Source organism: Haemaphysalis longicornis, unplaced genomic scaffold (assembly GCF_048455015.1).
Source record: "Haemaphysalis longicornis isolate Haplotype H1 unplaced genomic scaffold, Haemaphysalis longicornis Haplotype H1 scaffold_6, whole genome shotgun sequence".
In the NCBI taxonomy this organism is placed as follows: Eukaryota; Metazoa; Arthropoda; class Arachnida; order Ixodida; family Ixodidae; genus Haemaphysalis; species Haemaphysalis longicornis.
In genome coordinates, this window is record NW_027526407.1 from 136,863,866 (window position 1) to 136,888,261 (window position 24,396).

A 24,396-nucleotide genomic window follows, 5' to 3' on the forward strand; every position below is an offset into this window, starting at 1 on the left:
TTCTAAAATCGTCTGAAAAGAAAACACCAACACGGGCCGTTAAGTCAACTGAGATAGCCCAGATAGAAACCTACTGGATAAAGCAAGCAGAATCAACTATTATTGAATTAAGTCCAAGCAAGACAAAGAATAAGAGAAAAATAATTTCACTGCGTGGAATTGAAGTATATTCGGGTGATGAAGAGGGGCTTCGGTACAAAGGACGACTAAAGTATAGCTAACTACCTTACCGGCATCTAATTGTGTTGCCTAAAGGAGATTTTGGGTACTAAAAAGACGTCAGGTGGAGAAGAAAGTTGCGAATAAAGGCATTGTTTGAAAAAGGCAGAACCTGAGACCTCTGACACAAGCTACGCTACCATTTCCAGCAGTTGAGTAAATTTCATTTGTTAGATGCGATGCATCTCGTGCTCGGGGCTGTGTCTCTCCATCCCTCGTTTGTCCGCCGTCCACACCCCTACTGCGCAGGCCTTGCCAGCAATTGCTGATGATGATTGTGGCAGGATGCTCCTAGGGATTAGCCAAACAAAGAATCCATCACGTGACAGCTTTGCGTTCAACCAGCGTCGTCATCATCCCACAGGGGAACCCTGAGTACCAGACACCCACTGCTTATGCCTGACCAGGCACCGCTGATGATGATTGTGGCAGGATGCCCCTAGGGATTGGCCAACCAAATACTCCTTCACAAGATAGCTGCGCGTTCAACCACCGTCATCATCTTCTGAGTATTATGCGAGGCATTCCTTCTCTCCTCTCCGATTCTCATCTCCTGTCCAGCATTCCTGCTCTCCTCTCCGAAGCTCCGCTCCTCTCGTGAATGCGCAACGAATGGCAACACCTGCGGCTCCACGCGCGATAATGCGAAGCAGCTTATTGTTAGAGACGCGACGGCAGCCGCTGCATAATCCGCGGGGGGCGCCACTGTAGCTCCGTGGTATAAATGACGCGCGCGCGCGCGCGCCCCGCTACCCTCATTCTCCTCCCGCTACGCCGCGATCGAACTGAAAACTAATGGGAACTTGAGTCGACGACAAGGCTGCTTAGCATACTACTCAGGGTTACCCTAAGGAAGGTGGCGAAATTTTTTCATTCCTAAGGGCCCGGAGTATTACCGGAGAAAGAGGTAATATGGAACAACAAAAAATAAAAAAACTGGAATGAGTCCGAAGTGACGGCGTATGTGGAGTTTTGCACAACTTCATAAAAGTAAAAATGATCACAAGTTTTACGAAGGAAGAACAAAAAAGGAAATAAAAACGAAGGGAATAAACACTTATGTGAGAGGAAGTACGCCGAAGTTTTACATCTAAAGAAGTGACAATTACAATAAAGAAGTGTCAAAGGATACTTAGCCACTAAAAATAGGTGCTGGTGACTTTGCAGGAATACTACACGCCCGAGAGAACGACGGGCAGGTCAAAGTGTATGTCATCATTTGCACCTGTGCTGTCTCAAGGGGTGTACATTTAGAGTTCGTACCCAACACGTCCACCGACAATTTTTTGCAAGCGTTCCGACAGTTTGTTGCGACAAGAGGTACACCAGCAGTAGTCCACGGATAGTGCAAATACATTCAAGAAAGCAGCGAAAGACGTCAACAGAATGATTCAAGCTGTCCAGGACGAGACAACGCAGGATTACTGCTCTGCACGCAAGATTCAGCGAAATACCATCCTGGAGTGCACCCCTTGGTGGGGAGGCTTTTACGGACGCCTAATACGGAGCCTCAAAATATGAATCAGGAAGTTAATAGGAGAAGCAACAATATCCTTAGAAGAACTTGGGAGAATAATCACCCAAGTAGAAAGCCGGCTAAACAACCGTCCTCTTACCTACGTGCACGGTGAACCTGACGAATTCCTGCCTATAACACAGGAGGTTGTGATTGGAGGAAGAATAAAACTTCATGAGGGAGGAAGGTGGAAACAAAGCCCGAATATCCAAACGACTTCAGAAAGCTGGTTTCGTACCATTAGACCTTCGTGGAATAGATTGCACCGGGAGTACTAGAGGGAGATTGAAGCGACTGTTCTTAACAAGACAGCAATAACAGAGGCCTGTCAGTAGCGGACGTAGTTCTCCTAGATTGTCGTGGACGGAAAAAATTCTGGGAGATGTGTCGAACTGGAAAGTTGTATCACAGACAGGACGGTGTAATTACGCTGTGCCAACTCCGCAATAGCCACACCGACCCACTAATTGACTCTACAAAAACACATACCCGCTCGATGATTGTTTTAAATAGAAGCGCTGGCTCCCAGATTAGTTGGCGCGAGTGGGAACCTGTAGAACATTCTCATCAACGAACGAGGAGAAGACAAAGAAGAAAGACCTGCTCATGCAGCGCTAGAGCGCTATCTATACCATTTTCCCTTCTCAAACCTCCGTGTTCCGACAGCCACTGTGACTCTCGTCCCTACAACCGGCGCTGGTTACGCTGGGTGGAGCCATGGCTACCCTAGCCAAGTGAGCGTGAAGCTATGCACAGTTGCACCAGGAGTTGCCAGGCAATGCGAGGTGACGTTAAGGCTACGCGAGTTTTGTTGGTGCGACGTACCGATAACCTTGGCTTAAACACATCCGCTAATATTAGGCCTAAATAGTAACAATTACTCAATCTCGTTTTAAGAAGAGCTCATCTACAGTATCCGATCTAGCAGCGGCTTATCTTAGACGTCCGCAGTTGGAAATAAAGAAGATCTTTTTCAACAACAGTCAACATTAGGCATATTCGTAGATTAGGCTAAGGCATTTGCCATAATCAACGACCAAACCTTTTTACAGAAACTCTGTCATTGCCGTTTAAGAGATGCATTCTAAAGCTCCTACAACTCTACCTTCAGCACCGCAAGCACTGTATTAGTATAATGCAACATAATTCAGAACTGCGAAGAGTTTGTATCGCAATGGCCAAGAGAAGCGCTCTTGGGCATTCACATTTCTGCGTTTACATGAAAGATTTAGCCTACGCCGAAATTGCAGCCGATATCGTATAGTATACAACAATTTACAACATCGACAGCTGCTGCCGTTACAGCGGGGCCCGCGCCGTGAGGCCGGACACCCGCCCACCTCCAGGCACCCGAGCTTTTCGCCTAGTAGCCTGGTCTTCATTCCCTCCTGCGGTGGCCGCCACGTTGTCGGGATAACCACCTGCTGCTCCCACACATTGAGGTACCCATGCTGTGCGCCGGGGAGCCTCTACTCGTGCGACCTATTTGAAGCCGGAACGTCTTCTCTTCCTGCCGCTGTACAGGTCTATCACTTGCCCCGGCCAGGCAAGGCAGCGGCTTCGGCACCAATGCTGCACATCCGTCTACGTCGACATCGCCATCGGATCACGTCGTATCAAGAAAATCAGCCCGTGACCGTCACTAGCTCTATCGGAAGATCTCTGCCAGCCCGTTCTCATTGTTCAAATGCAGACACTTGTTTAGCTGTTTATGTCTGGGTACTGCTACGACGGTCGCTACTTATACCGTAGTTCTAGGTTTTCCTATATATATTTATTAGTTGTGTGCTTTGTTTGGTTGCTTGCGTTCTAGGTATTTTGCTGCTTCACATTATTGTGCAACTTTTGTTTCCTGGGGAATCGTGCTGTCTCTCGTCCTTTTCCCGTCCAGAGTGCGGATCTCATTGTTTATCAACACCCGGACTCTGACATCATCAGAACAGAATGTAGTTTCTAACTTGTGAAAGTTGGGTCAGGTTTATGTTGGTTAGCAGTCTCTGCTGCTTCTTGCTTGAACGCGAAGTCATTTACTTTGCCGAGCCCGTTAGCTGGTATTTTGCCTACGGTTGCGATCACTTATGCTGTTGTAATAAAAAGCTGTTGGGATTGATGAGTTCTGTAATGCTACAGAGTGATGACGCATCATGACATTTGGTGTGGCGCGAAAGCTCTATGGACTCAAATTTAGGAATTCCCCATGCTACTTTTACAGGTATGCCTGGTGGAATATCTTTATTACAAAGAAAGAAGGAGGAGCGAACCGAGTGGTCCTGCGGGATGGGAAGACAATGGTACCCATAAAAGCAGTAATATATGTTTTTTTTTTCTGTAAAGGCTGATGGGGCACCTTGTCTATTGAAGGTAACTTTAGTGGCGACACACAGGACCACGAGCGAATGTGGGTTTATTTATTTATTTATTGGAATACCCTCAAGGCACATGGGGTGTTACAGAGGGGGTGGGTAACAGTATTTTATAACACGCAAAGAAAAAAAGAGAATCGAATACAAGAAAAGAAGGAAGAAGCGAAAAGAACAACAATAGAAATAAACTGCAAAAATAACGGATATGTAAAAAAGCAGACAAGCAAAACAAACACAACAGAAAACGTTCAGTGCAGAATTGCTACAAAAAGTCCGGAGTAAAGACAATTTTATACAATGAAGGGTCTTGAATGGTTACGATGGAAGAGGTTAGGCGGTTTCATTCTGCACAAGTTCTGGGTAAAAAGGCAGCTGAAAATAGTTTTGTATTGCAAAAAGGAATGGCAACCTTATGCTTATGATCACTGCGTGATGAGCGGTATGATGGTTCTGAAATAAGGTCTCGCCTCAATAATGAGTTGTGAAAGACTATCTTATGAAAAATGTGAAGTCGTGCCAATTTCCTTTACACAGTTAGGTGTGGTAGTTCAGGGTTAGTTTCCATTGGGGATACCCTCGCAGTACGGGAGTAATTAGAACAAATAAACTAGCCTAAGGGTTCTAAACGGATTCTGGTGTAGTGAATAGTGTGTGCTGCCGGTGATCCCGTATTGCGGAAGCGTACTCAAGGTTTGGGCAAATTAGTGACCGGTATGGTAAAATTCGGCCCACGCTCACCATATGCTGTGCCTGGCTTTGCCGTGTCCGGGGAAAAGGGCATCCTGGTGTCTGAGTGAATGTCGACATTGGTTAAAATGGAAGAATCTCATGCTCAGGGCTGTGTCCCTCCCTCCCTCGTCGTTGTCCGCCGTCAGCACCACCACTAAGCATGCCTGGCAAGGCACCGCTGGTGATGATTGTGGCAGGATGCACCTAGGGATGGGCCAACCAAAGAATCCATCACGACATAGCTTCGCGTTCAACCACCGTCGTTATCTTTCCACAGGGGAACCCTGAGTACCACGAACCCACTGCTTATGCATTACCAGGCACCGCTGATGATTATTGTGGCAGGATGTCCCTAGAGATTGGCCAACTAAACAATCCTTCACTAGATAGCTTCGCGTTCAACGACCGTCGTCATCTTCCCGTAGGGAAACACTGAGTAGTATGCGAGGCATTCCTTCGGTCCTGTCCAAAGCTCCCTTCCTCTGCGGGATTGCGCAACGAATGGCAAGACCTGCGGCTCAACGTGCGATGAAGTGAAGCAGCTTGGGGTTAGAGACGCGACGGTAGACGCTGCATTCTTCGCTGGGGACGCCACTGTAGCTCCGCGGTATAAATGACACGCGCGCGTGCTCCACTCCGCTCATACTCCTCCCGCATCGCTGTGATCGAACTTAAAACTAATGGGACCATGAGCCGACCCCACGACTCTTTTGCATACTACTCAGGGTTCCTCTGCGGGAAGATGGTGAAATTTGTTCGTCTTTGGTGGCCCCCTGGGGAAGGCAACACGCCAGGTTTGCTCCCGATGCTCGTGGACGATGCCCCAGGTCACACCCACCCTGGGATTATCACCCAGTCGCCTTTTCCTGTCCTTTTTCTTACTCTTTTCTTACCTGGTTTTTTCTAACGCTCTCCGGTCGCCTTTTCTATTCAACATTTCTACAATCTTTTCCAGGCCCTGAGGGGTAACCCCTTGCGAGGATATAGCGTTAGATTCCCAACACAAGGTTATAGTGGCGAGGTACAGTTGCAACTGCTGGAGAGCCACGTTCCCCTGTTGGGCTCGGTGCTGGACATGTTGTCTCGCTAACGAAGTGACTCCATGTTCTATGGTTACCTTCACCATTCTCAGAAAACGAACAGATGTATGTCCTAAAAGGGGTCGCACCAAAGTACTCCGAATCCAATACCTCCTGCAGCTTTCAGCAAATACACAGTGGTACTCGACCGACAAAAAACCTATCACTGACCTGTTAGTCTTAGTCATTGCCAAGTGCATTCAAAACATTGTTGGTAAAGTATAAAACGCCAACAAATGCCCTCTGGAGACCTCCTTCTTCAAGTGTTGCGAAAAAAAACAACAAAATAAGAACCTCCTGAAACAAGAAATAATTTGCCAACTTTAACGTGACCAGTATGCCGCCTTGCAAGCTAAACGCTGTACAAAGTGTTATTTTCGACAGAAAAATCCGGCCTGAGGGAGATGATGATCTTCTTGAGGAACTGCATGACAAATGTATTTTGGCGTTTAGAATTGTTGTGAGAAGACATGAAGCCGAAATCAAGACCCGACGCATCATTCTAACATTTGCTAGATCTAGCCTACCCGAGACAGTGAAGGCCGATTTTATTAACTGTCGTGTACGCGCCTACAATAATAACTCGAGACGATTTTTTCAATACAAACACTACGGTCATGGAACACTATCTTGCCGTGGCAAGCGCACCTATGCTAAATGCGGCGAAAATTATCACTGTTCTGATGAATGCCTAAACACAAGGATGAAATCTGCGAGCCGAGTCACTCACACGCTGCATACTCATGATATTGCTTACCTCTAAAGAAAGAAAAAGGGATCATGCAGATCAAAGTAACCGAAACCACCAGTTTCCCATACGTACGCCAAAAGCACAAGATATTTTATGCTGCCTGCTATGCAGACACCGCGCGCCACGGGTTTGGGGCGACGTTTCGTTAGTGCGGCTACACAGTGCTGCTTTGCTGATGTGTCGCTGTCGTTACCCGCCTCCGGGGAACCACCGCCTCCTGCCTCTACAGCAGAACGCCCTGGTGGTTGAGGAACCTGCTGGGCTGCCAAAATAGTCCAGCACTGCACCGCAATTTCTGCTGAGCCCGTGGAGGATGTGGCGACGTGCGCTGTTAACGCTAGTCCGTCCTCTTCCAGACAGGGCTACTGGCACAAACGACACCCGAGGGCATTGAGAGCAGGAACACACAAGGCCCCAGGCGTACTCCTTCCCTTCCCAACGCCGAGGTTACAACCAAGAAGCCTGCGTTAACACGAGAGAAGAATCCACAAGGTGAATGTCGGGAGGGTACCATTTTGGTGACTCCGGAATTGTAACAAGAGGGTGTGAACATTTGAGCATCTCAACTTGCCCAGCAAACACAAAATGAGAGCTGGAGCGCACTTGGCCGCGGGGCAAAGAACCTCTTTGTCTCACATCGCCCAACCAAGCTTCACTGACAGGGACCAAAATAGGCAACTTGACAACTACATTTGTTATTTGTAATCCATTTTGCTGTTTGAAGCAGAAGTATAAGGAACTATAGGGGTATCATAAAAACGTGGTTGGTAAATGTGAACCCATTTATAAATTTGAATTCAGTATTATGTCCCGAACAGAGTTACCTACTTCAATATTACACTGTGCCAAAGCAAGCTAGACAAGCCTTTACTCAATAAAATGGTGAGACAGCCATTCTAACCTGAAAATTCTTCCTATCCCAGTCGTTTAGACGACTTATCAGCTTTGAAGCGGTTCCGATTAAAGCGGTATGTCCCCTACACATTCACCCGTATCATATTTTGTCGACATCTAAAATCGAGACCCTGGTGGATGAGCTGAATGCACACTACAAACTGTGGGTTTATAGGAGAATTGATGCCCATTGAACACTTCCTAGAATTGTCTGGTGCATGTTTGTTTAACAAAAAACAGCCAGCATATTTTTACAAACCATGCATTGGATTTGTTTGTCAATATGCTTGATTTTACCACCCGCTGCGCCTGGGTGTAGTATCAGTATTGTGAGTGAAGCGCATGGTCCATTTTGTATTTCTGATTCTGTACCGATTATCTTTTTTAATAAGAAAAATGTTTCGCCCTAGGCCACAAGCCTAGAATAGTCTTCTTTTATCTAGAGTATTCTCGATGTAATTTGACGGTTCGAGAAACACCCTCTCCGAAAGAAAAATGCCCTCAGCTCTGACGCCGAGGCATTATATTCGCCGACACGCGCATGCGCACGTCACTATGTTGACTTCCGCTTCGCTGCCTGAGTATTTTTGAGTTTTTAGGAGAGCACATGTTCGCCCCAAACTACTTGTTGTTCACTCAAGTAGTTATCTTTGACTTCGTAACATCTGGTGAGGTGCTCGGGTGGAGGCTTCGCACCCCAGCACGGTCTACTACCAAGGAAAGTGAAGGAGGACGTGGCGATCAGCAACATAATTAGGCAAGCCAATTCTCCCGTCAATCTGCAGAAAACTTCGGAGCCTTCATTATTCCGAGGATAACCTGGTGAAGACCCGCAAGAGTGGCTGGAGAAGCTGGAACGCGTCTGATGTTTCAACCGATGGGATGACGAAAAACCTTCAAGCAAGTGTTTTCTACATGAGAGATTCGGCGCGAGTCTAGTTTTGGAATCACCAGAGTATGATAAGATCATAGAGCATCTCAAACAAACATTTTTGAAAATGTTCACAACGGTCGTGCGTAAAGAACCAGATGAGCTAATGTTACAGTAGCGAATTCTACAGCCCAATAAAGCTGTAGGTTTCGCTGAGGAGGTGGAGATGCTGTTGCGAAGCGCAGACCCCAAAATGGCAGAACAAAAGAGGCTGCGCTTACTTACGTGGTGTGCTAAACAAAAGGTCTTCGCTGGACCCGTTCCCAAGCTACAAAAAAACTCTCGCGGAGTTCGTGACCGAGGCGCAAAACCCCTAGTTAGGACGCTGGACATGCGTTCGGGGCAGTGCGATCGACCACTCAAGCCGCTTTTGGCGAAACCGGTCAACACACCTGGATCCATGACGGAATACCTATGGGACAAAAGACCTCAGACGGACAGACTATGGAACGGGAGACCTATGGGACGGAAGACCTCAGTTGGAAGGTTTAAAGAAACTGCTGCAGACTGGGAGAAATTCAAGCAGAAATCTCAGCTTTCACACACTCCCAAATACCACTTAGGAGTAGATGAAGCTTGTAGCTTTGACATCGCTCACATTCTTGATGCGGCAGCGAACTTCACTCCTCAGACTTATGGCAACACATGTAACCTAAGGCGGGCCTTGTGGAACGAAGAGTATCGACAAGCGCACAAGTCACAGAAAAAGGCATGGGACATTCGTCGCTGGTACCCACCGGCGGAAGATGTTGTTGCATTCAACGGCACCAAATTCTTTGGCACGTGCGTTCGCCGTAAGGCCGAAAAGTAATAGCCATTCCATAATTTCTTTCACCTGTACACGAAAGGTTTGCGAGAGAAGAAAACATCATGAATAAAGGACATTGCTTACCCCCTGTTAACGCCATTGGCGGTACCTTAGAGGACAACGCAAATGCGTTGGCACAACACTTCGAACTCGTCTCAAGCACTTCACATTACATAAGCATGTTTATACAATACAAAAAGTCAGCTTAGCGGAAGTTCTTGTGTGGACACAAGCAATCAAATGACTCTCTATTCTCTTGTCCCGAGCTCATGACTGCTCTGGCTGCTAGCAAGTCTTAGGAGCCAGGTGCAGATTCCATTGCCTACAGCATGATAAAACTTCATGCAGAAACAATCAATACTGTCCTCTCTTGCAACAGAATATGGCAAGTTGGGCACCTTCCTAAGCCATGAAAACAGGCTGTAGTTGTGCTACTGCTGAAAGAGGGAAAGGATCGTAGCGGCCACTTCGCCATCGACTGAAAGCGCCCACCATTGCCATCACTGGCTGCTGCCTGAATCGTCAGGAGCGCGTAGCCTAGAGAGGCACGGGGAGCCACGCGAGACAGAACCTCATGGCTTCCACGCTGCTCGGCCGCACTCCACGGGCGCTCTCCGATTATCGGGTCCACGTTGTCGTCCCCACGAAACTGTGAATAAATGTGGGCTAGGCCTGACCACTTTATTCGACCGCCTATATATTTGACGACCCGGACGTCGGCAGCATGGAGCCCCGCTTCGCCGGCAATTTGGTGACCCAGAAAAGCGGCTTCGCCATGGCTTCACAACGCTGTCTCCCCAACCCTAACGTGGACGACAGCGTGTGAAGAACGTTGCGTGCCTTCTTAGACCTTCCCTTGCTGATTCCGTTTGACTCCCTCACAAACCACGCTGCATGGTTCGTCATCCTGGAGCGCCATTTTTATGTGATTGACATCTGGTCCCCGGAAATCAGGTACGTCGCAACATTTCAAATGCTACCTTCTAACCTCATTCAGCAGATCGAGCTGCCGACCCCAGGCCCCAGTGGGTATGACGACATAACAGACACTGTCCTCAACCACTACGACATGAAAACCCGGCAGATTACAATCCCCACCCAACCTGCAGCCGTTACAGCCCGCTCACAGCGACAGCGTTGCCATGCAGCAACGATGCCATGACAAAGATAGCGCCGTCATGCCTCACGCACCACTGCGATGCGGTAGTGTGTAGAGCAGACTGTGCCCCCCGCCCGTGCAGCAGTCTGTCCACCACCGCAGCTGCTCTGCCTCCACGTCCTGCTGAGCCACCAGGGTGAAGTTTTAGGCAACCGCATTGACCACCTTTCGCGAAAGCTACCCCTGTCGACACAAGTGTATTTTCGGCAACCACCGCACCATTTTCGTCGACACAGCTGGAGGCATCAGTCGAAGACGTCGCTTCACGACGCATGTCTACCATCTGTGATGTGGCGGACGCGTCTACTCTAGCTCCACTGCAGTCGCTGCATTGTACGCTCGAGAAGCACACTGTGGTACTCGTTACCGGCGACGGTAAAAGCCCATCCTCGGAGGAGCTGCTGCCCCAGTCCCGTTTGGCCAGCCGTTACAACCGAGCCGATATCAAGGTCTGTGTCACCGACAACCCTCTGGCTCACACAACACACCACGGCCACACGACTCTAAGGTGCAGCTCTAACGGGACGAGCATGGCTGACTGACGCAAAGGTCACGAGACACAAGTCATGTAACTCAAATGGACCAGTTGGACGAGCCACATGGCCAATCTGACAACACCGAACCATCTTCGCCATTGAAGGGTTCCGCGCTGCTCGGTCGTACTCCAGGGGCACTGTTCGATTCTCGGGCTCATGTTGTGATCCCCACAAAACTGTGACTAAATGTGGGCTAGTCCTCACCACTTTATTCTGCCGCTTACATAACTGGTGACCCGGACATCGGCAGCATGGAGCCCCGCTTCGCCTACAGGATTCTTCGTGCGTTTTAAGTTATCGCCTGATTGCCCTGACCAGCTGCTCGTGTTAGCTGGTCAAAAATATAATCAACAGAAGTATACTCTACTTTCTGGAATACAATTGTAATCCCGAAAGCTGTCAGGCAGCCTTTCGCTAGGGAAGATCAACAACGGACGAACTTGTTGCTTTTGAATCCTTTGTGAAAATACCTTTTTTAACAGACAGAATTGAATGTCCACATTTTTTACTTAGGAAAAGTCTAGGACACTGCCTGGTGCTACGGCATCCTGTGGGACCTAAACTCGTTTGGCATTTGTCGGAACATGCTTAATATCCTTGGCAGCTGCGTGTTTGAAGAAACATGGAGAGAGAGGGTTGGTTCGGTAGTAGCCGGACTGTATATGCAAGAAAACGGCGTTCCTCAGAGTGGAGAATGTAGTTACGCAGTTTTTATAGCTACGATTGACACACTTGGAAGAACCGTGCCCGTACAATACTTTCTTTCATTTATGTGGATGATGTTCACAGCAGTTTCCGATCCTGTCACCTGTATATCTGCGAAGGCCAATTACCACTTCGCACCAGCATTCTTGTAAAATGGGCAGACGAAAATGCCTTTACGTTAAGGCCCCAAAACAGTAAGCGTGTGGCATTTTTCAAGAGGCATGCTATTAACCACGAGCCTGCCATTATGATCAGGGGAACAACCGTTGCTGTGGAAAAAGCGAACAAGTTTTTAGGCATTCTGCTAGATAAGAAAGTCTCATTTTTTATATATGAAGCTACTCAAAATAAAATGTATAGAGTCAATGAATATCCTAAACGTCCCATCCAACCACTCTTTTGGCGCACATAAGATGTGCCAGCTGCGTCTCTACAACAGTTTAGTGAAGTCACTGCTGGACTAAATAAGCGTAGTATACGAGCTAAATTCGAAAACCGCTTTAAAAGTGCTTGCCTTATTCCGCACGTGGGGCTTCCCTTTTCGTCAGGAGCCTTCCGAGCGTGTTCTGAACAAAGCCTATGCGTGCCATATTACCAGTGGTGCCTGGAACACCGGCGCTTCTATACATATCTATTCAGTGCCATACATCGATACAAAACTAACCTTCCTCGTTTATTATCAACGACACTACTGCCGTGCGCTAGTTTTTCAATCGGTCCTGTTTATCTCTGCCCTTTTAGTTGCGGGTGAAATGGCAAGGTGAGAAGCTTGCGATTTCTGATTGCGACACTTACAAAACTTCGATCACAGACCTTGTTGCTGTGTGGGGGGAATGTCTCCCATCACTGGGTTTATATCTTTTAGATCCATTAACAAAAGAACAACACCAAGAGATCTCATCTTAGAGCACGTGCTACACCTACGGCACTCATAATCTTACACCATGTTTTACCCTGATGCCCACAAATCCCCCTATTCAGTGTCGGGAGCTGCAATTGACGTAAACTTTCCGATCACAAAGACAATAAACAGTACAAGTATTTATACCGCAGAGGCATATGACATTTGAACCACCAAAAGCACATTAAACAAAGCAGAATACAAAATTCTGTTATTTTTGCAGACGACCTTAACGTTATACTATCTCTTTAACTAAGAAAACAAACCAGAAACTTCATTTAAAATCCCCAATAAAATTTATAATTTCGCCTACGCTTGAAAATTGACTTTAGTAGTTTACTGGGTACATGGGCACAGCGGCATTTTGTGCAAGAAAATCGCTGACCAGAATGCTGCTGTTGCTGCTCTGCGCAGTGGTGTAGATATCCCATTTGTCTCTACCTAGACTTGAAGCCTTTAGTTTGGAATATGCTCAGGAGGTGCCGGCAGGCACAGTGGGATACACAAATCGAAAACAAAGTGCACATTATAAAATCACAAATAGGTAAATAGAACACATAACAACAAAACAGGTTAAAAAAATCAACATGGAGAATATTCACACGAATGTTTATTAAAGGAAACCGCTCCACCACCTTGTGAGAAGTGCGGGCAAGTACTTACAGTTCTCCACGTTTTGTGGGAATGTTTGCCGTAGCATGATGCAAGGAAACTACACTTACCCGAAGTATACGCCTACATGATACCCTTACCAGCTCCGCCGTTTTTATCGGATCAACCCCCGATTATAAGCGAACGCCTTTTAGCCTACTTCGCTGAGAGCGGATCGTGTGCCCTCATCTCAAACCATGTGTAACATCATGCCCACCGATGGAAGTGACGGTGGCTCGACGCGTCTTCATAACACGTGCCAGGGATTTCACGGCCAGGGCTCAAGCTAGGGGCATGTTATGACTCCCCAGCATTATTTCACTTAATTATTGTGATCATTACGCGTCATTTTAATCATCTCCGCTTCTTAGCGTACGGGCCCTTTACACAGATGTATACATTATTTTTACCAAGTACATCACAATAATCGCCCGGGAATTTACAACAGACCAGAAAAAAAACAAAAAAAACATTGCGCCAACAAAACACACACAAAAGTAGTACTTTTTCTGTCAACACTTAGCCGGTGCTTTTGTGCGACACCGTCGAGTACTTTTCTTATGGTGGCGCGGGGAAATGAACCAGTTATAACAAAACAGTTCCCGATGTGGTCTACCGCATCACAGAAACTTGATTAGGGGTTTGAGGAACAGGAGTTTTGCCATCGAGCTTTGTGAGGCTTGGTAAATTTAAAGATTTTAATGAAGGAGAAACCTTCAGCTCAAATTATTCTACTTAGGCAAAAAAACCACAGGATTCACCTCTCTTGACCCCAACGACGGCCGAGTTGACAGCGACACAAAGTGCGCCGGGATGAGAATGGCATACGATGGAAATACGTGCAACATGGTTCTGTATGACGCAAGCAAAGAAAATGGAACCACACAAAATGTCGCACTCCTAAGTTCCATCCATTCTTTTGAGGGCACCCTTGGGACTGACGTCAAGTACTTTGACCACTTTGACACTGGCGCACAGCCCCATTGCACAGAGGTTCATATCCTGTATCACCGTCTGAACGCCGCGTCATCACCACCCTTGTACAATGTACCCCCTTCTGGATGCCACATGTCGTCCACTTGAGTAATTGGATAAAATGCGCCGGCGAGGTGTTATCTAACCTTCGCGAAGCCCTTGGAGATCGCAGTTAGTTTCTCGTAACTAAAAAAGGTGGCTCCACACACTTGTCTGTTGAGTATCAAAGGCTTAACATTGTCACCACTAAAATTTCTAGCCGTTGCCTTGAACTGACGATGCCGGTCAATGTTTGCATCGTTTGGAGTCCTTTCTCTAGATTTACTTTCTGGCTTTGGGCAGCAGCCACTGGCTGAATGTGACTAATCGAAAACAGCCTGTGTTACTAAAGTTGGGTTATGTAAATTTGTCATGCTATTTGACCTCTGCAACGCGCCCGCCACATTTTAAAAGAAGGTTGACAATATCTCAAGGGGTCTCAATTTACACACATGCATCTGTCGTTGATTCATTCATTTATTCATATATCCTTTATTCTAAGAAACTCAAATACATAGTGTGCTGCAGGGACATATTAAAGGGTAACAGCGGTGCGTGTGCATTTTACGCAAAAGATATAAAGAGTTTGGGTGTCTGTACAGAGCAAGTTTGCAAAAAATATAAAGCAACTTCTCCAGTAAAAGAACATCAAGGAAATAACTACATCCACTATATACACGAGCAAGTTCACACATCATATAAAGCAGCTGATACAAGCGATACCAACAAAAAGCAACAAAACGTTTACAACTGATCAAAAAGTTACACCGGTAGTACATGCGTTTTCTTATGGTACAGCGTATAGTTATACAAATCGGTACAGCGCTTCGGAAAGCACGGTGACGGGATTAAGAAAAATAAAGAAACAAATCTTCGTCCTCTTCGCGTTCTCAATAAACCCCATTAGAGCGTTCCATCGGCGCTCTAGGTAAGCAAAGAGCTTACCTAGAGCGCCGTTGGAACGGCTGCTGCGAGTGTTTGCTCGGGCGATATACATTCGATTGACTGCATGAGCATGTTACAAAAAAGAGTATTTTGACAAAAAAGTCTTATGCAGTGAGCCTTTCCGAGCCGGAATTCCCGGCCAACCAAAGGTGCCTCGAAGTTTTGAATGAGATCGAGCAGTTCAACAGAATGCACATTTATTTGATCCTGATTGGTGAGAGTTACGGTCGAGCTAGGAGGCCTGTCATTGGTAAACCGAAGTGTGGACAACCGGCGACTTCTTGGGACGGGAAAGTTAAACTCGGGCGTCAAGATGACTTTAACAAGACGACCGAGTAACTTTGTGGTTCGAGAAATTGTGAGACCACGCCGAAATCAAAATGTCAAGTACAGGTATTTTACAACGATGCTGCATGCGTGAAATGCTGGTCAATGATGGCGCGATTACTGCTTTTGGTATTCTTTTTGCGGCGACTGGAGGGGCATCGCAAGGCTTCATGAATTTCTTGAGTGTTTTATCGCGCCGAAGCTACACCTGGGCCTAAAAGACCCGAGATCTTTAACTCTCGCCGAAATCTCCAAACACACGAGTTTTTCGCCTCCACCAGAAAACCAGACACCGTAGCTGGAATTGAACACCCGTTCTTTGACTCAGAAGCATAGCGTCACAAGCAAGGAACCACCAAGGCGCGTTGAAATACTGAAGTAGGCAACGTTCAATAGGAGTAGCTTTTGAACCCCGCCGCGCGTGGTCTAAACTGAGTAATTATTCTCGTTATTGAGAGTCAAGGTGTGACAGAAAAAAATACATTTGTGCAAAAAAAAGCGCCAGACATCCCGCAGAAGCAGATGGTGTTGAAAGTTTTTGGTGCACAGCTGTAAGAACAATTCAAAACTGGTTCCTTAGTTGGAATGATTTTTAAATAAAGGGAGTGTCATGAAAATAAATTCAAATATTGCTTAAGTCGACAGTTTTAGCACTGCAACAGCGCCGTATTAAGCATTATTGTAAAAAATCGTGCATCGTTGTCGATCGGGTAAAGTATAAGCAAACGGGAACTGCTGACAGCGGAAAGAAAAAAGCTCGTACAAAATTTTGCACGAAATTTCAATTCGTCAAAAAGTTGTATGAAAACAATTTATGGAATTTTTTCTAAGAACATTGGATGATTTAGATCCGCGTGTGGCTGAAACCTGTGTGTTCATGGCGCTACACAAGTCCGGTTCCTGGGTGCCATGCAAGATCCACTCGCCTGTCTTACAGGAAGTATGCCAAGTGAGAGAAAGGGACAACGTTATTTAATATTGCTGACACTATTGTCTAACGCAGATTATGACATGCTACTTCAGGTAAAAGAAGAAACGCGTCAGAAGAGAGAGACCAAGAGAAAGAGAGAGAGAGAGAACCAGAGAGAGAAGAGACCAAAAATTTGAATTGAGTTACAATAAAAAAATTTGTTTTTGTGTTCCAAATGGTAAAATACCCGTTAGAAATTGTTGGATTTTTTGCTCACCGAACTTGTGCAATCCGCTGGGTACAATCGGCTTTCAAAAGCGCCTAAATAGCAGTCATGCTTCAGACTTAAAAAAGCTGCCTAGAGTGACACCCCGCCGAGTTTGAACATTGAAGGATTAAAATACGGACCTGGAACACACGAGTGTTAGCATGCAGTATTGTAAATAATGTAGACGCAGACTATGTGACTAAATAAGTACAAGCATACTAACTATGATAATGCATCTGGCCTGCTGCACGCCATGAAGCTTGTTGCCGCTCCACCCATGAAGAAGTGCTGAAGTGATCATGTGAACAGAATACGTACACCCAAGAACGAAGGACGCTGGTTCCAGCGCTGTGTTGCAAGAACATGCCACCAGCTTTTCTTGATTTATTTCGCACTTGTTGGGAGATCAAAACGGCTTCTACGTCAGTGTAAAATCCAGTTTCTTCATCGCTTAGCATAAACTACTGCGCAAATCCGACAAGCAAACCTCATTCTCGAGAAAATCCAGAAAAGAAAAACGTCAAATACCAAGACACAAACAAGCCGTATCAGAAGAAATTATTGACCACTTCCACCGAAATAATAACTATTCTGGCCAATTAAAAGCAGGTGAGTTGAACCAAATTGTCTCAAACGATTTGAAAAAATTAATTTATTCACCGGCTTTAAGAGCACAGAAAGGTTTTAACCTAACATATTCAATCACATAGGGTATACACCAACTGAATTGGCACATTTAAAGAGAACTTAAATAAGCGAACTGCAATGTTGGCAAATCTTTGCTGGGTTTTCCCGAATGTTTCACTTATGTGCTTCAATAAAACAAGCTATTGGAATTCCGGGCTACAAATGATTCTTGTAGACAGCTTTTAACACAAAGTGTTCTAAGAGTCCATATCCCTAGTGAGTAATTTAAAGTTTATTCCCAATGCTCTATTGCTCTTTGGAGTCATGAATATAGTTCGGCTTACGCACTGAAGCTTCTTGCGTAAATAATAATACACGACCAAATTTTCAGCATGTCCTGTGGCTTGTAATTATCTATTGATATTGCTATGTCACATACAGGAAGCACACCTACAGTGCCCTTCTAGTTCGGGAGCATAAAATGCCTTATTGAGCAAAAATGTGCTGTCTGCAACGAATAATTATCTCCTGAAAATTTGGCCCGTGAATAATTTTATATTGTACGGGACAAGGAGGTTTGTATTCATAACTATTTGCAAAGCATTGTGCTACCAAGGAAGCATTGGCGTAACAAGCAGCCGAGTTTAGAGCCCAGCGTACGCTTTGGAACCAGTGACATAGTGCAGATTGTATGTTTGTCCCTAAAACAAGGATTGCTCCTACGATCGCATGGAAGAAGGTGGATGATAGAGTTTTAGACGGGCTACGTGCAAAATTGTGGTACGCGGGCCAGTGCTTTACGAGGCCCAGATAGATGGTAGCAATGATCTCATACGGCATGTCTATGGCACAACACAATAGTTTGTATGGTTTAAAGTGGGGCTGAAACAGTTTTTTGGAGACGCCCTCATGGCGTGCAGGAGACCAGAACAGAACGAGGGAGCCCAAAAAAAGAGGACAGAGCTGCTACAATCATCCTATTGTGTCTTCTGGGATACCTGTAAAGAAGCAAATTTGTCACGACCATTTTGATAGGCTTGTTGGACCCTAGCAATAGCCTCGCGAGCCTATTGAAAGAAAGACGCACAAAGTACGGATCCTGTTCATAGCCAACCAGTAGATAAAGTGGGGATAGGTCGGAGGTATCATGGCGGGAGGTTTTCTAAGCGAAAGTAAAGCTGTAACACAAGGCCTCAATCTGTAGGGTAACAATACTCTACATAGACATCGGTCAGCGTCAGGTTCAAGCGTTCCGCGACTGCATTATTTTTTTGTGAGTGATAGGTGGTGGCAAGCTTGTGTATCGTCCAGCAAGAGCGCAGAATATTGTCAATACCTTAGCACGAAAATTCCCCGCCGCCGTGAGTTAGAAGCCGACGGGGAGAGCCCTGATGAAGGAGGACGCCTTGGAGAAGAAGGTCAGCGACCTCAGTTGCGCAGCTGGCTGCTAGGGCATGTGTGGCTCCGTGCCACATCGTGCAATTCGTCGCAACGGTGACCCCTTGTTTTTTGAGGTGGACAGTGGGAAAGGACCACGTTGTTCCAGGCCCAAGAGAAAGAACGGCTCATGGGGAATGTAGATGAGTGGAAGTTCTCTAGAAGGATGCGTGGAAGAATTTTTTCTCAACGTCGCAGCAGTTACAGAGGAAACGTAGCGGCATGCTCATTGGTAAAGGTCAGGTCATAAGAACCGCCGCCGCAGTAGGTCAAAAGTTGTAGCCATCGTGAGTAGCAAAGGTGCGCATACGTCGAGTAAGCGGTACAGGAGGGTCGAACGCAGGTGGGCTGGGAACAGGAAGAAGAAAGTGAAAATCGTCAGAACGGAAGTTTTGGCAATAAACGCACTATTTCGGAGGGTGCCTGCGCGCACGCAACGGTCTGGTGGCAGACAGCTGAGACGATGAATAATTGAACGTAGCAAAGGGTTACGGCACTCATCGTCACCGATGTTGAGAAAGTCAGATGTTATATAAACGCACCGAACACCCTCATGCGGGGTTGTGTGAGGGGATAAACGGGATGACGCGAAAGACAGCAGGCGTCTTTATGCAAGTGACCGGAGCTACAGACGACCGGAAATCTATTTTTTTCTATGCGTAATTCCGAGGAACGAAGCCGTGCAGTTGGCATTTCAAGTTGGTAAGCCAGAGCCGCGCATAGTGTTCGGTTGTAACTGTAAAAGTTGAACCATACAAATGTTGTTGAAAGTTTGCCAGGGCCCACACAAGGGCGTGACACTCACTAACTGTATGTTATTAGGTGCACTCTCAATTGGCCAGCAAGCATCTGACAGACGCAGTTAAACGGTTTTAACCCGCTTGAGATTGTGCCAATAGCCCGCTGGTCCATTGGCGATTTCATTCCGTACGCGCTTCGATACAAGCGGAACCATTGATATGCAATAAAAATCCTGTTCAGGTTAGGAGCGAAGTCAGAGTCGTGGTCGGGACTACACTTAAAGCTTCTCTTCAAACAGCCTGTGTAGAGATAGCTACATTGCCACAGTTTCTATAAAACAACAGAAAGAAAAGCAGGGTCTTGAAAAGCTGGGAACATCTTTAGTCGAATAGGGCGTAGGGAATTGGAGACTGCCCCACCTTTTCGGGGTTAGATTGAACTGCAGAAGTGTTGACAGGGTTGCCAAAAGTTGTAAACTGGCGGCGGCAAAGGGGCGATTACAGAGGGTAGCCGGATGCCAGCACGTTTCAATATTTTTAGTACTTCCGGCAGGAGCTCTAGATACGTCATAAAACAGTGAGAATACAATGACGTCGTCTACGTGGCGTAAGTATGTGTTCTACTTGAAACCTTGGAAAAAAGAGCTCATCATTATCTCGGATATAGCCGCACCATTGCACAGAAGAAAGGGCATAAGTCAGAATTGATGAAGGCCGCCATGTGTCGCCAAAGCAGTATTTATGCGGCATTGCTTATCGAAGGCTATCTGGTAGTGTCCATATCTTCTGTCGATGGACGAATAATATATTTTATTTATTATTTACATATACTGCCAATCCCAATTGGGGAATATTGCCGGAAGGGCTTGTTCATTGTGAAATGACAAGATTTATGCAAAGGGTACTCACGTCACAAGTGAAAGATTACATTACTGAATGAGGCAAATGTAACAGCAATACATTTTACGACTACATCCGTACCATGACAATAATAACTACATCAATGCCATTGTACATCCCCATCCCTATCAAGTTGTGCTTAAAGAATATTAGTGAGCACTTGAGACAGTAGAAAAAAAAATTCACAGCATATCCACGGGGTGAATGATGATGAGTGGGCGAAGCTCCTGAGGGGAAATCATCGGTAAAACCGTGACTCTTCAGTGAAAGTTCGCCCACTACATCTGTGTCCGAACGTAACGACTAGAAAGTCTCGCTTAAACCGCGCGTCGGCACCTTGGGGCTGAGGTCGCCTGATGCGTTTTGCAGACGCCTCACGAGCTCTCACTGCATCGGGGTCTGCCTGCCGATACGCGCGCTTTCTCGGCGCTTCCCGTTCTCTGACGTTTTCGAGATCCTCTTCGCGCCGCAGCCGTGCCGCTTCGCGTACGGCAGGGTCCTCGCGCCGTTGCCGTGACGCTTGGGCCTCTCGTTCTCGAACGCTGGGATCTTGGCGACGTCGTCGTGCAGCCAGACGACACGCTTCGGCCTCCCGCTCTCGTACGGCAGGATCTTGGCGGCGGCGTCGCGCAGCTTCACGGAGCGCTTCTGCCTCGCGGGCTCGCACATCTGCAGCCTTATCCATCGGGCGACTCCGAGCGCGCGCCAACAGCGAACGGATTTTATTACAACGCTCCCCGACATCTAGTAAACAATTCAAGAACTAAACTAGAGGAAGCCACGCCATCTAGTAAACAATCCAAGCGCATCTTTTCATTATATACAAGTACCGCCATCTAGTAAACAATCCAAGAACTAAACTACAGGTAGCCACGCCATCTAGTAAACAATCCAAGAACTAAACTAGAGGTGGCTACATACATACGTCGAGGATGAACAGACCCACGCCCTAAGGAGCTTCGCCCCTAAAATCATAATTCGAAAGGCAAAATATAACATTCGCGCTAGGATAAAAAGGCTTCCAATGATTGACTCTTTATTGTTCTGATGGGAAAATACTACCATTCTCTACTTGCTGGTGAAGAAGAAACTTGGGTACGTGCAGTCCGGCAGTGATATTCATTCGGGGTCTGTGAAAGCTTTTGTCGTGTCGGCCGTGTTTTCTTGGATGATATACTTTAACCCATCCCTGTTCAGCTGTTCGTAAGGGAATTGATAGAGAAATTTTTTACCTGCAAGTTTAGCGCGGTTTTTTATTGCTAGAATGCCCGACTTTATAAAACGTTCTGTGGAAGCGGCTCTTATAGTGTACTTTGTATAGACAAACCTGATCGCTTTTTGTTGTATCCGTTCAATGGAATATATGACATTGTTTCTAGAGGGAAACCACGCCCCGTTTGCACACTCTAAAACAGATCCGATGAGTGTTTTGTGGGCGAGAAAGTTTGTTTAATGTGTACTGAACCGAGACTTCGACGAAGAAAAAACTGTCGTTTTATTGCAGCTGATGTGACATGGCTCACGTGGATACCCCCCTAAGATTTTTTGATATCGTTAAGCCTAGATATTTGTGTATATTCACTATCAGAAGTGGAGAGTTTTTTATAAGGTAAGTGATTTCAGATACATGCTTTCTACTGGTTATCCTCAAGAGAGCAGATTTTTCACATTCAAGATTACTTGCCAGAGACCAAGCGATTAAGATATTTACGGTAAGGCATTGTTCAAATTTACATGACCTTCTCGGGTGTTACTTTCCTGGTAAATATAGCCATCGGCGAAAAGCATTACAATAACACCAATACCAGCAGGTAATTTATTATTGAAAACGCGGAATAAAATGGGCGTCGAAACATAGCAGAGGGGTACACCTGACACAACATTGGCTAGGGTGAAATTTTCGCTATTCACTTGCACGTACTGCGTCCTGTAACTCAGATAGTCGATTGAGTTAGTAAGTGGGCCTGTGCCTATTCTTGCTTCCCAGTTTTTTACAAGGTTTATTAGTGGCACCCGATCAAAGGCTCGGTGTTTTGTAAAAATATATCAGTGTGTTTTTTACGGTCAACATTGAGGAAGATGGTTTAACCGATTGGGTAAATGTAGATTGTATTTCCCCTAAGCCGTGTTGTAATGCCGATAAGATGTGCTGGTTGTCAGGGCACAACGTTAAATGTTTAAGAATTATGTGTTACAATATTATGCACGTTTTAAGTGTTATTGAGATAGGTCTTAAGTCTAAATGGTCAGATTCGCTACCAGATTTATGAACGATTCTCCCTTCTCTAGGAAGGACCGGTTGTTAGCGACTTATTCAAAATATTCACAAGTATTTGCCTACCCATTTAGCATATCTCCAGTGAATTCGACACATTTTCTGGACCGGCACACTGTTTTTGGTATCGAACTTTAACACCAAATTTAGCTCTCCGGTCTCTGTCACAAAAAACAGTTCAACATGGCGGCTGTAGCAAACGTCAAAACGAGGCACATTTCAGTCATGAATTGTCAGGACAGTGGAAATAGTTTTTTCGCGAGTTGGCTGTACTTCTGCTTTCTTCTGGTGGCGTAGCCCTATTACGAATTTTGAGATTAAAGTAGTTCCAGAACTTTTATGGGGACGTTTTTACAAATTGGGGGCGTACTTGAGAAATATTGTGCCTTGGACATTTTTAATTTTGATTTCATGTGACTATAGGCTTCACTTATTTGTTCAGAATTTAAGGCGTAGGTTTTGGACTCTAGAGTTTTACTGAGGCGTTTTACTTTACCTTTGGAATCAATGATTTCACGCGTTATCCAGAGATTATATTTTCTTGTTTCCTTTGTTTTCGACGGCACATAATTAAGTACGCAGTGTGCTGCGATCGCTTTGAACCATGCCCATAGTATTTCTATATTTGTGTTTGTATCTTTCACCAGTAGCTGAAAAGAAGGGAGTTCGTGAGAAAGATGATCAAGTATGCAGGATTCATCCGCATGGTTAAAGTCGAGATATTCAGCGAAGCAGTATAAGAGCATGGGAATGTAAAATATAGAAACAGAGCCTTGAAGAATTTCGTGATCTCTTATGCCCTCAAGAATTTGGACTTGTGCTTGATGTGCAGGAAAATAGTCACATAAAACACCAAGTCAAGTACATTAGAACAACACCCTTGAACACGGGTACGCTGTTTTACAATTTGGAAGAGATTAAACGTCAACATGATTACAATGAGTACGTCCGAGCATGTGGTGTGGTGTTGCATTGTTTGCCAGTTTATATAGCGTAAGTTACAATCGCCGAGCAAGATTATCCTTGCTCTGAGTACTTTTGTATGCACATCAGTGTACAATGCTAGCAAGCTATCTTTGTCTGAAAATGGGCTGCGATAAACACAGGTAACAAATACTGGTCAAGAAGTGAATAGAAGCTTGCAAAATATTCCCTCGAATCACGCAACCTACGGAAGTATTTCAAAGGACATGTCTTTCCTTATCAAAATGGCCACGCCTTCCCCAACTGTCGGCCTGACTTTACGATTGCTTACATGGTTGGAGGATGTTACTTCAAAATCATTTGTCTCTCTTGTCAGGCACGTTTCTGCTCAGGCTACCAAGTTCGGTTCGTTTCCATGAAGTAATGATTCAAGCGTTACTAATTTTTGAAGTATGCGGCGTGTGCTAATCTTAGGGAATGTTATTTCTTTCCTTAGCTGCAGCGTTTTCGGTAGGGGGAAACAAGAGGCACAAGGCAGCAGTCCCAGGTTGAGGACTTTTCGTGGCCCATCGTCTTCAGCATTCTTTTCAGTGTGCCGTTGAACTTTTCAACGAGGCAGTTCGCCATAGCGGGGTAAGGGTTAGTATGGTACAGCTTATTAAAGAGGTAGCGGCCAACCTGTTCCATTAGGTCGTACGTAAAGTTGCCCCGCATTCACCGAGCATTTCTTCAGGGATGCGAACCCGAGAAAATATCCTAAGTAGTGCCTAGTCCACGTTGCACACCA

The 24,396-nt window shown here is 45.9% G+C and overlaps 1 long non-coding RNA gene across 1 annotated transcript in view; it reads right to left on the reverse strand.

Moving 5' to 3' along the window:
* LOC144141950 (uncharacterized) overlaps positions 1-23,233 on the reverse strand; it is a 109,903-nt gene extending 86,670 nt beyond the window's left edge. Inside the window, exon 1 of the long non-coding RNA XR_013316770.1 lies at positions 23,182-23,233. This is a non-coding gene — a long non-coding RNA (uncharacterized LOC144141950). The remainder of the gene's footprint in view (positions 1-23,181) is intronic.
* Positions 23,234-24,396: the final 1,163 nt, after the last annotated feature.